This window comes from Armigeres subalbatus, chromosome 2 (genome assembly GCF_024139115.2).
Source record: "Armigeres subalbatus isolate Guangzhou_Male chromosome 2, GZ_Asu_2, whole genome shotgun sequence".
Taxonomy (NCBI): Eukaryota; Metazoa; Arthropoda; class Insecta; order Diptera; family Culicidae; genus Armigeres; species Armigeres subalbatus.
Window position 1 is genome coordinate 438,457,331 of NC_085140.1, and position 15,536 is coordinate 438,472,866.

Consider the following 15,536-nt stretch of genomic DNA (forward strand, 5'->3'; position numbering starts at 1 on the left):
TGGTGCCACAGCTTTGGTGTTGTCTCAACATGACTGCTTTAAAAAGTTTCTGCATAGGTTCAGGTTCGCAGAGTCTGCGGAGTGCCTGAAATATGTAAGTGAGGTAAAATCGGCAGAGCATGTAATTTTTGTATGTCCGCGATTCGATGTTAAACGATACAGCTCCAGACAACTTCGTTTGGAGGATGTACCGGGAAGAGGTTATATGGAATGTGGTGAGTACGGCATCTCAATGGATTATGTCGAAACTGCAGCGATGGTGGCGTCTCGAACTGTGTGATGCAGTGAACACCGTGCTCACCCCGACAGCAAACATGTCCCGGATGGGCTGCGGGGACCTCAGTATGTAAACATGGTCATTGCGGTTCATGCGCGGTGGTTGTTGTCGGAGTTCTTGTCTCCTACGTGAGACCACTTTAGGTTACTATCATAAATCCCCCCCCCCCCCCCCAGGGGGTCGATGCTGTGTGTTTTATAATGCCTTGTGCGTTAGCATAAGCGTGCGCGTTCTCGATAGTCCCCCTTGATTTATTTCTTAATTGCGGGCAGAGGGGATACGGACTAGTGAAAGGATTTTAGTTTTAGTGGGTAGGGCAAGAGTTATATGACATACCCTTCTTCACACTACCTGAGCTAACTTCCTCAAATTGTATATATAACAGTAGGTATATGTATAGGCTCTCCGAGTATTTGTTTTGCTGATACAAAACGATTAAACAATTTTTGAACACGTGCATGTACCAAACATCTGTGCATGTGCAGTTTCAAATGCATCTCGTGAAGTTATTTTTATCTGAGTCATGCTTGATGTTATCACACCATTGCTGAGATTGCATCCAGACGGGAACCGGCAAATAAAGTTACTACAATTTGCATTTAGCAAATGTTTTTCGCGAGTAGCGATTTGACGCTGCGGATAGGGCGTTGAATACAATATCCCTTCATATAACTGTACGGCTACAACCGTCTTCAAACAGTCAGTGAAGTTTTCATTCTAGGGTTCGAATCCCACTGGTCGAGTTCTTTCCGGGGGAAGAATTTCGCATCTAGTGAAACAAAATACTTTTCTTATATGAGGTGCGAATAGAACAGATGCTGATTCATTGCAGTATCAACTCCTTGAAAATTGTTCAGGACTCTGGAATCGAACAAGTGTTCCGAGCCCATGGTAACTTCAAGGGACATAGAAATCCACTTTCACGGGAAATGTTAAGAAATTGAATTCTGAATCATGTTCCCGTAAGTGGATACATTTGCACCAAGGTACGAATCGTTTTTTCGCTTGATTATATTTTATTGCTGCGCTAGCGCAGTAGAATGCCAACTGTTGCACGCGCCCTAAGGCAAATTGTTCTGGTCCTGACTGCGGCCCACTATAGGATTTCGGGCGGTCATTAATCGAAAATGTCATGTCTTCCGAATTATTTTAAAATATTTTCTCTCCATTGTCAATACTCTAATTAAGAGAAATTCTGAATTTGAAGTCTCTAGGTGCACTAGTTCCAAAGATATAAGGTGGCAAAGTCAGAAATGGGTAAAAAAGTTAGCAAATTTTCTGAAAAAATATTTTATTTTCAACTATTTATTGAAATATTTTTTAAATGTTTTTTCTTCAATGTTAATACATCATTACAAAGGTTATTGTATAAGCTTTTAAATGGTGTGCAAAAACTAATGGTTACACTGTGAAAAAATTGAAAAAATGCGGAAGCAATATTTTTTCCAAAACGACGCTATTTTCAACTTTGATAGTGAAGAACTTTTTTTCCTCAGGAATCCCCGGGTTCTTTTTATGATACACATCAAGGACAAAGCTTCGACTAAAATGTCCCGAAAGAATTTCTTGCCAGTATTTGCAATTAACAGAGTTAAGTCACTCTGATTTTTTTCATTTGTTTTTTACCGTGTTTTGCCTCTCTCGTACTCCAAGGTTAATGCTCATTCCAAAAACGAATGTTTGATAGAAGGCCCGGAGACCCCTAGTGGTATATATCAACTAACTCAGCGCGAAGAATTGAGGTGATGTCTGTATGTGTGTGCATGCGCGTCTGTATGTATGTGCGCAAAAGAACGCAATCGCCATTTAGACACTTATTTGTGTCCGATTTTCTCGCAACAAGTTTCATTCGACGGAAATCTAGTCCCATCGTTTCCTATTGAAAATGGGTCAGACTGAACTATGCGCTCAAAGGGTATGGTCAAAATACATTTATTGGTAATAACTTCGACTTTATTTATAACCATTTGAGCTCATTTAATTAACTTTTCAAAGGAGTAAATGAATAAAACCCCCAATGCAATGCAGCACAACGGTAACGGAAGGATTTAACAGTTCGCTCATATATTTCCTGTCAAATTTTACCGTTTCCGTCGCCATTCCGCTGAAATGCGTTTGGGGCTTGAGTGGTTTGAGTCATTCTCTAAACCTAATTTTCTGAGCTATTCATTAGCTACTGATGGAGAACTAAATATGAGATTTCATAATATGTAAATATTTATAAATCTCCTGGAATCAATAATTCCCGACATGTTTATTGCAAAAGTAAAGACGAACAATATCTTAGTTAGAACGGAGCGTATGAAATTCCTGCTAGTGTTCATGAATGTCTGGCTAATGGTAGGGAAATATTTATTCACTCATCTACACTTTGAGGTTCACTGGCTGAACAACCAGCGGAAAGTCAATATAAACAGTTGAAGAAATTTAGAACTCATAATGCAAGAAAATGATCAAGAGAGGCAAATGTTGACATTTTCCTTCGTGCCTTACATGAATCAGATCCATTTTAAGCTCGATTTGGATAACGAGGAGACGTTGGAAAAAAATTTTTCACTTAGTTATTCTTATGCCATGCGTAATTTTGTAATATTTGAAGATTTTCAAAAGTTCTTTATCTTCTAATACTTTAGATGAATTTATCTCATCTTCCATCGTTGATGGAATTGAAGAAAATATCATTGAAGACTTAAACCTTGACACAGAAAAAGAATGATGCTGTATATAACTTGTAGAAATCATGAAAACAAATCAAAAGTAATTCAAATAGTGTTGTTATTTAAATTAAAAGAATTTTGCTTTTCGGAAGAACGGAGCATTCTTACATTCCACAATGAATGTCCACATTTTTTGAGAATATATTAATCTCATTTTTTGAATAACTTGTACACGTAAAAATGTCATGGGATTGCGATTTCTAATTTGCTAATACCCTTTTTCAAAAGTTATTTTCAATTCTGATTATTTGATTAACATTTAATGCTTTATGATCCTTCAGATATCCTAGTACTTTGTCAAACAAATTGTTCTAAATACAAATTGTGAGGCATGAGAGTGAGAACAAAAAAATATCACGGAATGTCACGAAATTAATGTCATTTAACATGATCGCCGCCATAATGTCCATAAATTGCTGAACTTAGTTTTTGTACAGCCCCCTTCCTTCTCCTTAAGAAAACGCACGAAATTTCAACTTCCCAAATAGGTTTGCTTTGTCACGTTAATCGAACCTATGAAAAAAATAATTACGTAATTCATAGACGATCCCCAAATGGGGGTGGAAATTGTATATTCATGCTATTTCGACCATACACAGCTAAAACTAAGTGGAAAATCACTTTAAAAGTCCAATTTTATTTTTGACCGCTCGCTTGTATGGGGATCCCCCATAGTGCGGCCTTTCTTCTGTTTTTCGAAAGGGGAGAATCATGGTTGATTGAAGCCTTTTTGAGTGAGGAAGGGAGCAAGCGCAGCATTTTTATAAATAACACTCCAGATAGAGAAGGAGTTGACTGATTGCCGGTATAGCAGTATTATTTGATCAAACGCGAATATTTTAGAGTTATTCGACAAGGTATAGAATAACAAATTAGAGAAGTTGTATAAAAAGCATTTGCCGCACACTCCATTGCATTGAACACTGGAGAAAACCGATTTCAAAGGTGGGAAGGTTTCTCGTAATGCTGGGTAGACACCTTTATGTGGTGCATTACGGAGTAAGATCTACCACACTGTGCTCTAGTTCTTACTATTCTTGTTGATACTTATGAGTAATGGTCGGAAGAGCATAGAACGACTATAATTTGCTTTTAGATGACCAACCTTCTGCTCCTTTTGGATAGAATCAATGATGTAAATTATAAAACCCAGATTAATCCACCTAGCGGTGATGGTGCCTTTCTCGTTCGTTCAAAATGTTTGGAAAAATCTAAAATAACACTAATATGTGGATTGGTATCATTTTTCATATTTGTTTATATGCATAAAAAAAAATCTCGCCAAACGCAATTTGTTGCAAACAAATCGGATGAGCATAAGAGCAAAAAATGGCATTCTATTTTGTAGTTTTAAAATTAGTATTTTCTCCATAACTTTTGACCCAATTGTACGATGCGGCCAAGTTTCTATAGGAAACAATGGCTTTGGGACAGTTTGTCGAATGACAATTCGTCGATTGACGTTTAGTCGAATGACATTTAGTCGAAAGTACATTTGGTCGAAGGGACATTTAGTCGAATGGACATTTAGTCGAATAGAAATTTAGTCAAATGGACATTTAGTCGAACGGACATTTAGTCGAAAGGACATTTAGTCGAATGAAAATTTAGTCGAATGTTGAAAGTGTGTAGTTAGTAATAGGTAATTAGTTAAATGGATAATTCGTTAATAGATTTTTGGTTGAATTTGAATAAATAATCCACAAGATTCATGGATAAACTGATAAGAGGAATTCAGTCGACGTGAGGAAGTTCAGCGGAAGTGCGGAAAAGCGGAAGAAACGAATATGGATATCAATGAGGATTTTTCACCTGAGCTAAAGAAACTTCTGGAGACTCTGGTGTATTATAGAAAAATTGAAAACCTACAGAAATAGCAAAATATTAGGCACTGATGGTGAAATACCCTCTATTTTTTTTTCGGCACATTATCAAAAACCAATGACATCAATGTTTCTACTTCATCGTAGTCGGCTTTGGAACATTTCGTTGATTGACAGCTAGTCTAATGACATTTGGTCAAATGACATTTCGTCGAAAGGACGTTTAGTCGAAGGGACATTTGGTCGAATGAAAATGGGTTTCTTATTCTTTTCATTGAAACTCTTTCTTCCACTCAATATTTATACAATAATTAGTTCAGAATGAAATTGTCTTCCAACCATAATTCGTATATTATTGGTCGAAAATTTAATTCCGACCTAATGGTTATATGAATTTCTGGTGAAATGGTGACTGAATTTCTTTTGACCAGATTCATCGTAGTCGGATATTCACCGTTTTCGTATTATTTATTCTTTTTATGGACCCATCATTCTTTGGACAATATTGGAGCAATAATTATGTGACTTTTAGAAAACCCGAATAAATCATTTATTTTTTTATTGTTATTGGCTAAAGTTCTTTTCTTTCAAATAGCCATTCGACGGAACGTTGTTAGACTAAATTTACCAAGATTTTTAATTCGAAAACTCGCTTTCGACCAAACGTCATTCGACCAAATGTACGAAAAATTTTCATACTAAAATCAGATTTCGACTAAATGTCAATTCGACCAAATGTCCTTTCGACCAAACGTCATTCGACCAAATGTCCTGCGTATCTAGTGGATTAAAAAAACATTTTCGACTAAATGTCCTTTCGACCAAATGTCCATTCGACGTAATGTCTTTTCGACCAAATGTCATTCGACTAAATGTCATTCGACGAAATGTCTTTCGACGAAATGGTATAGATTCGGAAACAATGGGACAAGATTCTGCGTCGAATGCAATCTGTTGCGAGCGACATGAGAAGCACACATATTGCACATCTATCACAGTAACTTATATATGACCGGATTCAGTTACAATATGGTTACTGCAACCAGATTTGTTGAACTTGTGTTGCTTGGGGAATAGATGAAGTCTAAGTGCTAAAAAGTGAGCTAGACTTTTTTGAACTCTTTTTCACAATAAATAGTAATTTTACCATAACTTCTAAGCCCATAGTCCGATCTGGCCAATTTTCAATAAGAAACAATGAGACATACTGCGTCGAATGCAATTTAATGCGAGCAAATCGGTTGAGGAAAAGTGCCTGAAAAATGGTATGGTATAATTTTCGATCCCATAGTCCGATATGGCCAATTTTCAATAGGAAATAACGGGACAGGATTCTACGTCGAATGCAACTTGTTGTGAGCAAATCGATTGAGGATAAGTGCCGGCAGCCCTTACTTTGCACCGTTCAATGTGGAAAAACGATCCATTAAAAAAAGAAAAACGATCCATAAAACATCTGAATGTTCCATAAAACGCTACCATAAATCCATAAAATAGTTCAAGAGATTCCATAAAGAATATTTTTATGATCCATAAAACTTTGAAAAATGATCCATAAAACTATATATTGATCCATAAAATTTCTAATTTGCGCAATTTATATCCTGATGATGATCCATAATTTCAGCCATATGATCCATAATTTTGGTCATATGATCCATAATTTTGATAATGTGATCCATAATGCTTGGAAAGAAGGCCAATGAAACTATATTAATTGATCCACACATTTCATAAAATCTATGGATCATTTATCAAAATTTATGGATCATATCACCAAAACTATGGATCATTTGAACAAAGTTATGGATCATATGGCCAGAATTATGGATCATATGACTAAAATTATGGATCATATTACTGAAATTATGGATCATCATCACGATAAAAAAATGCGCAAATTTGAGGTTTTATGGATCAAAATATAGTTTTTTATGGATCATTTGTCATATTTTCAAGGGGAAAATAGCAAGAATTGTATTGTTTTTCTTGACCATGTTAATGGAACATATTTCCCAATTAATTGCTAAATTTTAGCTTAGTTATGGATCGAAAAATTATTCTTTATGGACTATCATTAACTATTTTATGGATTAATGGTAGCATTTTAAGGAACATTCAGATGTTATTTATGGATCGTTTTTCAGTTTTTTATGGATCCGTCTTTATCGTTTATATGCAAAAGTATGTTTTGCCGATAAGTGCCCGGAAAATGAGTGACATTTTTTACGCGATTTTTACGTATGAATTTGTATTTTGGCCATAACTTTCGATCCCATAGTTCGATCTGGCCAATTTCAAATAGGAAACAATGGGACAGGATTCTGCGTCGAATGCAACTGTTGCGAGCAAATCGGTTGAGGATAAGTGCCCGAAAAAAGAGTGACTTTTTTTACGCGATTTTTTCGTATGAATTTGTATTTTGGCCATAACTCTCGATCCCATAGTTCTATTTGGCCAATTTCAAATAGGAAACAATGGGACAGGATTCTGCGTCGAATGCAACTTATTGCGAGCAAATCGGTTGAGGACAAGTGCCCGAAAAATGAGTGACTTTTTTTACGCGATTTTTTCGAATGAGTTTGTATTTTGGCCATAACTTCTGATCCCATAGTCCGATCTGATCAATTTCAAATAGGAAACAATGGGACAGGATTCTGCGTCGAATGCATCTTGTTGCGAGCAAATCGGTTGAGGATAAGTGCCCGAAAAATGAGTGACATTTTTCACGCGATTTTTTCGTATGATTTTGTATTTTGGCCATAACTTTCGATCCCATAGTTCGATATGGCCAATTTCAAATAGGAAACAATGGGACAAGATTCTGCGTCGAATGCAACTTATTGCGAGCAAATCGGTTGAGGACAAGTGCCCGAAAAATGAGTGACTTTTTTTACGCGATTTTTTCGAATGAATTTGTATTTTGGCCATAACTTCTGATCCCATAGTCCGATCTGATCAATTTCAAATAGGAAACAATGGGACAGGATTCTGCGTCGAATGCAACTTGTTGCGAGCAAATCGGTTGAGGATAAGTGCCCGAAAAATGAGTGACATTTTTTACGCGATTTTTTCGTATGAATTTGTATTTTGGCCATAACTTCTGATCCCATAGTTCGATCTGACCAATTTCAAATAGGAAACAATGGGACAGGATTCTGCGTCGAATGCAACTTGTTGTGAGCAAATCGGTTGAGGATAAGTGCCCAAAAAATGAGTGACATTTTTTGAGTAGTTTTCTTGCACACACACACACACACACATACACACACATACACACACACACACACACACACACAGACATCACCTCGATTCGTCGAACTGAGTCGATTGGTATATAACACTATGGGTCTCCGGGCCTTCTATAAAAAGTTTGTTTTTGGAGCGATCATATAGCCTTTACCGTATACTTAGTATACGAGAAAGGCAAAAATGTAGCTAAATCTTAGGCTCTCCAAGCTTCACAGCACTCATTAATTAGGAAAGAAGCGGAATCGAATCTGCTGGATCTGCTGAACCCTCTGCTGATTAAAGCTCTGTTTAAAGGTGAAATTCCGAAATGCCAAACGCAATGAAATCAGATCTCTATACAAAAACGAATTCGGAACTCATAAGAAGAAGCAAAAATATGTTTGAACTTCAGTACCAATGCATGGTCAAAATCAATATCATCCTACTTTATGTTGAAGCCGAAAATGATTGAGGGGCGCGCCTTTGAGAGTTGCCACATCTCGGAGGGTATAAATAGCGGTACCTCAATCTAAAGCAGAGCGTTAATGAATAAAGCTTCCAATGAATGATTAAATTTCTTATGATTAAACCATTCAACTCTATGATTAAAGATTATGATTAATGATTTATTAATTTTTGACAATGGTTAATGATTATGATTAACGATTAAAATAATTTTTGACAATGATTAACGATTATGATTAAAGAATAAAACGATTGAAGTATGATTAACGATTACCGATCGTGATTAAATGTTGACACAATATGTGTATGATTAATAATTAACGATCGATATGATTAATGATTAATGATTATGAATAATCAAATTGATTGATTTGCATAGTGATCAATAATCAAGTAACCTTTCTACCAAATTATGTTATTAAAGGTATAAAAATTGTATGATTATGATTAAAGAATAATGAATAAAAGCAATGTATGCAATGATTAAAATTGATGATTAATGAATAAACTCAAAACAATCATGACTACGATTAGTGAATAATGATTAAATGAAAAAATCTATGATTAACGATTAGTGATTAATGATTGAATCGTATTTTTTGTATGATTATGAATAATGAATAATGATTAAATAACACATTATTCATTAATCATGATTAAATCTATGATTAATCACTAATGCTCTGATCTAAAGATGCCTCACATTAAGTTAATTTCATCTCAATAGAAATGGAGCAGAAAGACATGCACTAAACAAATGACACGGATATACTTCAAAAGTTTAATGTAATGGACGCAGTAGTTTATCCCGAACAAAAAAGGTATTAAAAATTGTCAAATTGATAATTTTCTTCACGACCAACTCATACAAGAAATCAAGGGCTTATCGAAAATAAAATTTCCGAAAGAATTTAATGCTCATGGACGCGTGACGCTTCTTTATGTAGTGATTGAGCCCAATCTCTCATACAACATGATTTTCCATATTTTCAGCCATTTGATTTTTCACAATTTCTTCAGGACCTTATTTCACAAAAAAAATCAGAAGGGTTATATACAAGATACGACCGCTCGACGTAAACTACGTAAAGCAGATCATAAGATAATAGGGGTATTCACTAAACGGCGTAGGTTGCTGCGTATCTGTTTATAGAAATGTTTCATAGGCGATTTGAAATATGTCCCTTATGATTGTGCGTGAAACATTTCTATAATCAGATACGCAGCAACCTACGCCGTTTAGTGAATACCCCTAATAATTAATTTGCTTAGAGCTTAGAGTGATTGAAATTTTGACTTTTTCGCTCCCCTATGCTTGAACGATAACATTTGCTTAATTTTCAACCGAATTGGTTGTAATTTAACTAAGTACGAGCAGTTTGAAGTTTGTATGGAAATCGCCCCGTATGTGAAAGATCGTTTCGTGAGGCGGCTCATTAATTATTTAGGGAGATATCCCCCAGCGCAGGACACCTCCCAATACCGGACACTTCTTAAAACGATACTTGCAGAGCTCCCTCCTTCAGCTTATTAGGTACAAAAGTAAGCTATTTAAAAGGCTTTTAGCGGCATGAGATATCAGATCTTCATGTAAGCTTTGTACAAAATATGAAGTTGAATAAAAATGTTTAAAATTTTGATGTTTCGCGTTATTTAAGAAGGTTTGAATTTGAACCAACAATGTTAAATTCAATCTAATGCATTCTGATTATGTGAAGATGGTCCATATTAGCCATATTTTAAATAATGATGATTATTTGTTAGATGTGCCATGTAATTGTGGTGTTCGGACATTGAGATTTTTCATAGCTATTTTTTACACCTGTTTTGTTACACTTACTTCAATTCAATTGTTTCTTCTTGCTGAGAAAGCACAGATATAAGCAGAAATAAAGAGGACATTCAAAAAGGTGAGAATTTGGATTAGGATGTACAAAATTTAGCTGAAAAGTCAAATAAGCTCTACTAACAATTTTTATATTTACAGCTTGAAGCACGTGAAAAATATGATTATTCTGAATGATGTCTTTACTCATGTAACAGGAACTTAGTCACATTTAAACAATATTTGAACATTTGATGCAATAGTGTCCGGTACTAGGAGACATTTTTCTGAACCGTGAAATTTTTCTCCAAAATTCATCGTCGTTAAACGTGTTCAAATGATCAAATATAGCTTGTATGAATCATCAATGGCCATATTTTATGTAAAAGGTATAAAAGGAAACATATATCCGGATTAGAGTTTTTTGTCAAATGGCTTTTATGTCCGGCACTGGAGGATCTCCCCCTAAATATAATCAACCCGAAGACTTCGAAGAATATTTCTTAATCTGTAAGACGGTTGTTGTTGCGAACCGATCGAACTTTCGTACAAAAATGCTCATTATTGATATGTTATTCTTTTACGTGCTCAATTGAATTTCCCACGATTTAATATTTCCTTAATATTTTTTCTTGCAAGCAGCAAATTGTTTCGCAACAAAAACGATTTATACACTCGCTAAATTTCCTATGTTGCCAACGTACTCATATATTTTTATATATTAATGAGCAACATTGCAAAACTTCAAATCGCGCGTCCTAAGTCAAATTACATACAAATCTGCTAAAAATTAAAGAAGTTCTATAAAGACAACTGATACCACCGTTTAAGCATAGGGGAGCGAAAACATCAAAAATTGAACCACTCTTATGAGCATGATTGACGCCACGGTTGTTACTCTGTTTCTGCCAGGCCAGATGTAATTACAAAGAGAACCAACAGATGATATTTAGGAATAATATTACCTTCATTGTGTACATACGGGTGACCCAAATTTAAGTAATACCGGCGCCGGCCGTTGGGGATGTTGGATATATGGGGTCAGGAGACAGCGCGGTTCGTTTTGGTAAACGTTTTGCCGCGTGAAATTTGTAGTTTTTACGCAAATCATGTTTGATCGCACACCAATTCATTTGTGTTTCGAACAAAATTAGCGTAACTCAATATATAAGAAGATGGTTAGATATAACAATTTTTTTTAAAATTTATTATTCCGCAGTGGTGATGATGCCTTTCCTTTTTCCGTCTGTTGTGTGACTTTTGCAGTGTTATTTTAAAGGGGTGGTGCCTAATAATCAATTTTAATGATCACCTCTTGCTTACATCCACATGTCCAGCATCTGTAGCACTTTTTCATAAACACTACTTTTTTGCTCCGACCGCGGTCATTGCTCTGGTTCTATTGTTGTACTTTTTGTGCGAAACACCGCACAAAAGTAGAGCGCAAGAACCAACGGCACCATACGGCGGTCGTAACGAAAATCTGAAATTTGACTGAGTTGGTAAAGAATTGGAATTTTCAATGTTTTTACGTTGATTATCAATAGTTCCAATGGACTTAAAAAATTGCTGGAGAGTTTCCGATTCGATTGATAATAAAATCTCGAAAATCCATTGAAAGATAACGGAGCTATTAACATTTGAAATCTTACATGATTTCGTGACGGTCTCGAATTTGGAAATTTTCATTTGCCACCCTGTATCCGAGTCTTCCCCTTAGACGTAGTTTACGTCAAAAAACAGGAGGGTTCTGTCCAATACGCGACATTCATTCTTATTTGCTATGATCCATTAGTTATCATTAATATACATTTCAATTGCTTCTGGCAGTTTTCCATAGATGTTATTGAAACATGTAGGAATACAATGTTTTCAACTTAAGGTGATTATACAATCAAGCCATGTGGTGAATTTCAAATTCACCACACGGTTTTCTACTCCTATTGTCAAACGTTCAAATCTAGCGTAATAATGTTCGTACAATGCTGAAATTAAAGTCGATTGTTTAGCATAAGTAAGCAAACCATCAAACGAATGTTTCATCCCCATGGGCGTTGTGGTTCTCTCAATTCGTGCTCTTGAAAAATCACTAGAAAAAAACACGTGGTTTCCAAGATGGCCGATTTGTGGCTTTGTTGTATAACCACCTTAACTACAACTTAACTTCAACTTAACCTAATTCATATTCAGGGTACAAGGTGCTAATCGTAGCGACAGAAGACTGCAACGATTTTTGTCTAAAATTGGAAATTATTTTATTGGATATTTGTTGCAATTTCTCAATATTAGAAATTCTATGAAGTTCATTGGTACTAAACCACCGAGGCAACTTCAGAATTATTTTCAAAATTTTATTTTGAATCCTCTGAAGTGCCTTCTTTCTGGTATTGCAGAAACTAGACCATATTGGCATAGCATACAACATGGCTGGCCTAAAAATTTGTTTGTAAATCAATTGTTTGTTCTTAAGACAAAGTTTTGATTTTCTGTTTATAAGTGGATATAGACACTTAATATATTCGTTACATTTGGCTTGAATGCCTTCAATGTGACTTTTAAAAGTTAATTTTTGATGTAGCATTAATTGACATGTAACAGCCAACAAAACCATACAATTTTAAAATATGCCGTATTCAAAATTTCACCGATGAAAGATTTTCCTGGTGCTCTAAGCTTTCTTTTCGTGAGAAAACCACGGAGGTTCATGAAAGTGCGATAATATTCGCATCTGGGGGCACCGTGTGGCGGAATCCTTTGCTTTTTCGTTTGGATCGAATCATCTGGGCTAGAGGTAGATTCGATTTGCTTAATTTTCGTCATGAATCAAATCGAACTGATTGCTCAGTTCGATAGGACTTCTCCTATTATTTACAATGTTAGAATTAGAAGAAATATCTGAAGTATCCAGCTTCCTTCTATTTTTCCGCGCTTTGGCAGGACGGTCTTGAAACCTTGTTTTTTAGAAGGAAGTGGGGAATTCGGCGACTCCCCCTTGCTCATTGCTGAGCGTGGAGACGTGACCTTCTAAGAGGTTTTTTCCCAGAACGGTGTCCCTGCAGGATTACCACTGCTTGTCGGAATTTTACTTCCGCAAACGGGCCCAACGTAAAACGAAGGCACGGGTCGGGTCCAAGCAAAGATCGTTACGGGATCAGTAGGTACAAATAGTGCTGCGAAGCACTGTTGAAATTAAAATAGCTTCGGGTAGTATTAAAAACTCCCTTGGGGCTGTGCACAAACCACGTAGACCGAAATTTCACATTTTCAAACACCCCCTCTCCTAGTAGACTTTTCCAAAACCCCTTCCCCACCCCCATGAAGTTTACGTAGACTTTTTCAAATTTTACAAAACATCATATGTGATTGAAAAAAATTGGAAATCAACCACGTTTTCAGCAATTCCGAATTTCCAAATCCATTGTGAACATTACAGTAAAATTCAAATTCCAAACATAACGAAATCAAACTAAACAAAATCCAACAAAACAAATATCAATTCAAAACGAAATCAAAATCATTCATCTGTCCATAGCTCTTGAAACCAAATCTCGAAGCCATTTATACTAATTTCTGTTGAATTTGATTCCTACTAGATGTGTGCGCCACCGACACCGACACTTGCATCGCCGCGCCACTGCCTAAAATCTGTCACGCATCTGACCTAGGTCGCATCGCATCTGATCATTATCTGATTATAGCCCTATAATGCTGGTTCAAATTTGTAGAAAACCGAAGAATTTTCTAAATTTCGAAAACATTCGGGTTGGAATTCCGAGAATGTCAAGTCTACATTCCAATGAGTTTTTCGTGGAAATTCCGTAGAATTTCCCGACTGACAACCTTCAAAGTTTCCAGGTAATGCTCCAAAGAACTCTCCTTGATAATTCCGATATTTTTCTTGAAATGCCGAGTAATTTTTCGTGAAAACTTAGAATTATTTCCCGTGGAATTTCAGAATAGTTACCTACCGTTTTGGCTCAAATTCCGAACATGGCTCATATCCCGAACAATGGCGTTTTAGCGCCCTAAATCTAAAGTTTTCATTGGTTTACCATACTGAGGATCAATATTGCAAAAGAATTCAAGCTTCTATGATTCAAACTACATAGAAGAAATGACGGCTTTGGCAGCTTTTGTTCTATTATTGTCAGGGGGGTTTTCTATAAATAATTTTGCTGAAATTTGGCAGAAACATTCTTTGCGTATCAAAGAATATTGTGGCCAAATTTCATAAAATTTGGTCAAAAAGAACCACCCAGACAATAATAGGACAAAACCTGCCAAAGCCGTCATTTCCCCTGAATAACGCCAAATGGCCATTTAAAAGCGAGTGTTCGGGATATGAGCCATGTTCGGAATTTGAACCAAAACGGTTCGATATTTTGAAATTTCTCTTGCAAAATAGGAGCGATATCCTGAGGAAATTTGAAAAAAAAAATCCTATGGACATTCCAAAGAGATCCGAATAATTTTCGGTGGAAATTTTGGAGTTGAGTTCAGTTGAATTTTTGGTAAATTTATCGTAAAAATTTCGAATAAATTTTCTTGAAAATTGCAAATGCTTTGTTACAAGAATGTTTTTTTTTTTCGTGGAAACTCATAGAGTTTTTGGTAGGAAGTTCAAATAATTTCTCGTGAAAATTTTCAACAATTTCTTTAAAAAATGTTGAAGATTTTCCATCGATAATTTCAAAGAATTTTCATTAGAACTGCCGAGAAATTTTCTAAAAATTTCCCATGGACAATTCGAAGAATTTCGCTTATATGTATGTCCAAAAAATTCCTCGTGAAAATTCCGAGAATTTCCGAAATAAGGGAACATTTCCTGGGGATTTCCCAGAAATTCTTAATTGAAAATTATGAAGGGTTTCTCGAGGAAATTTCGTAGAATTCCCCTTACAAGTTCAAAAGAATGTCTTATGGAGATTCCAATAATTTTTTGTTGGATATGCCAAAATGCTTCCTTTGTGAATTCTAAAGAAGTGCGACATAATTTTCCGTTGAAATTTTAAAGAATCACTTGTATTTTCTGAAGAAGTTCCTGTCGAAAATCAAAAGATATTTTAGTAGAATTTGTAAAATAATCCAGGTAGAAATTTTGAAATTTTTTCGAAAGTTTTTTTTTTTAATTTTCTTGCCTAACACAGAAGAATTTGCTGTTGAAATCATGATATTTTTAAGCCGTAGTTTAGACTATT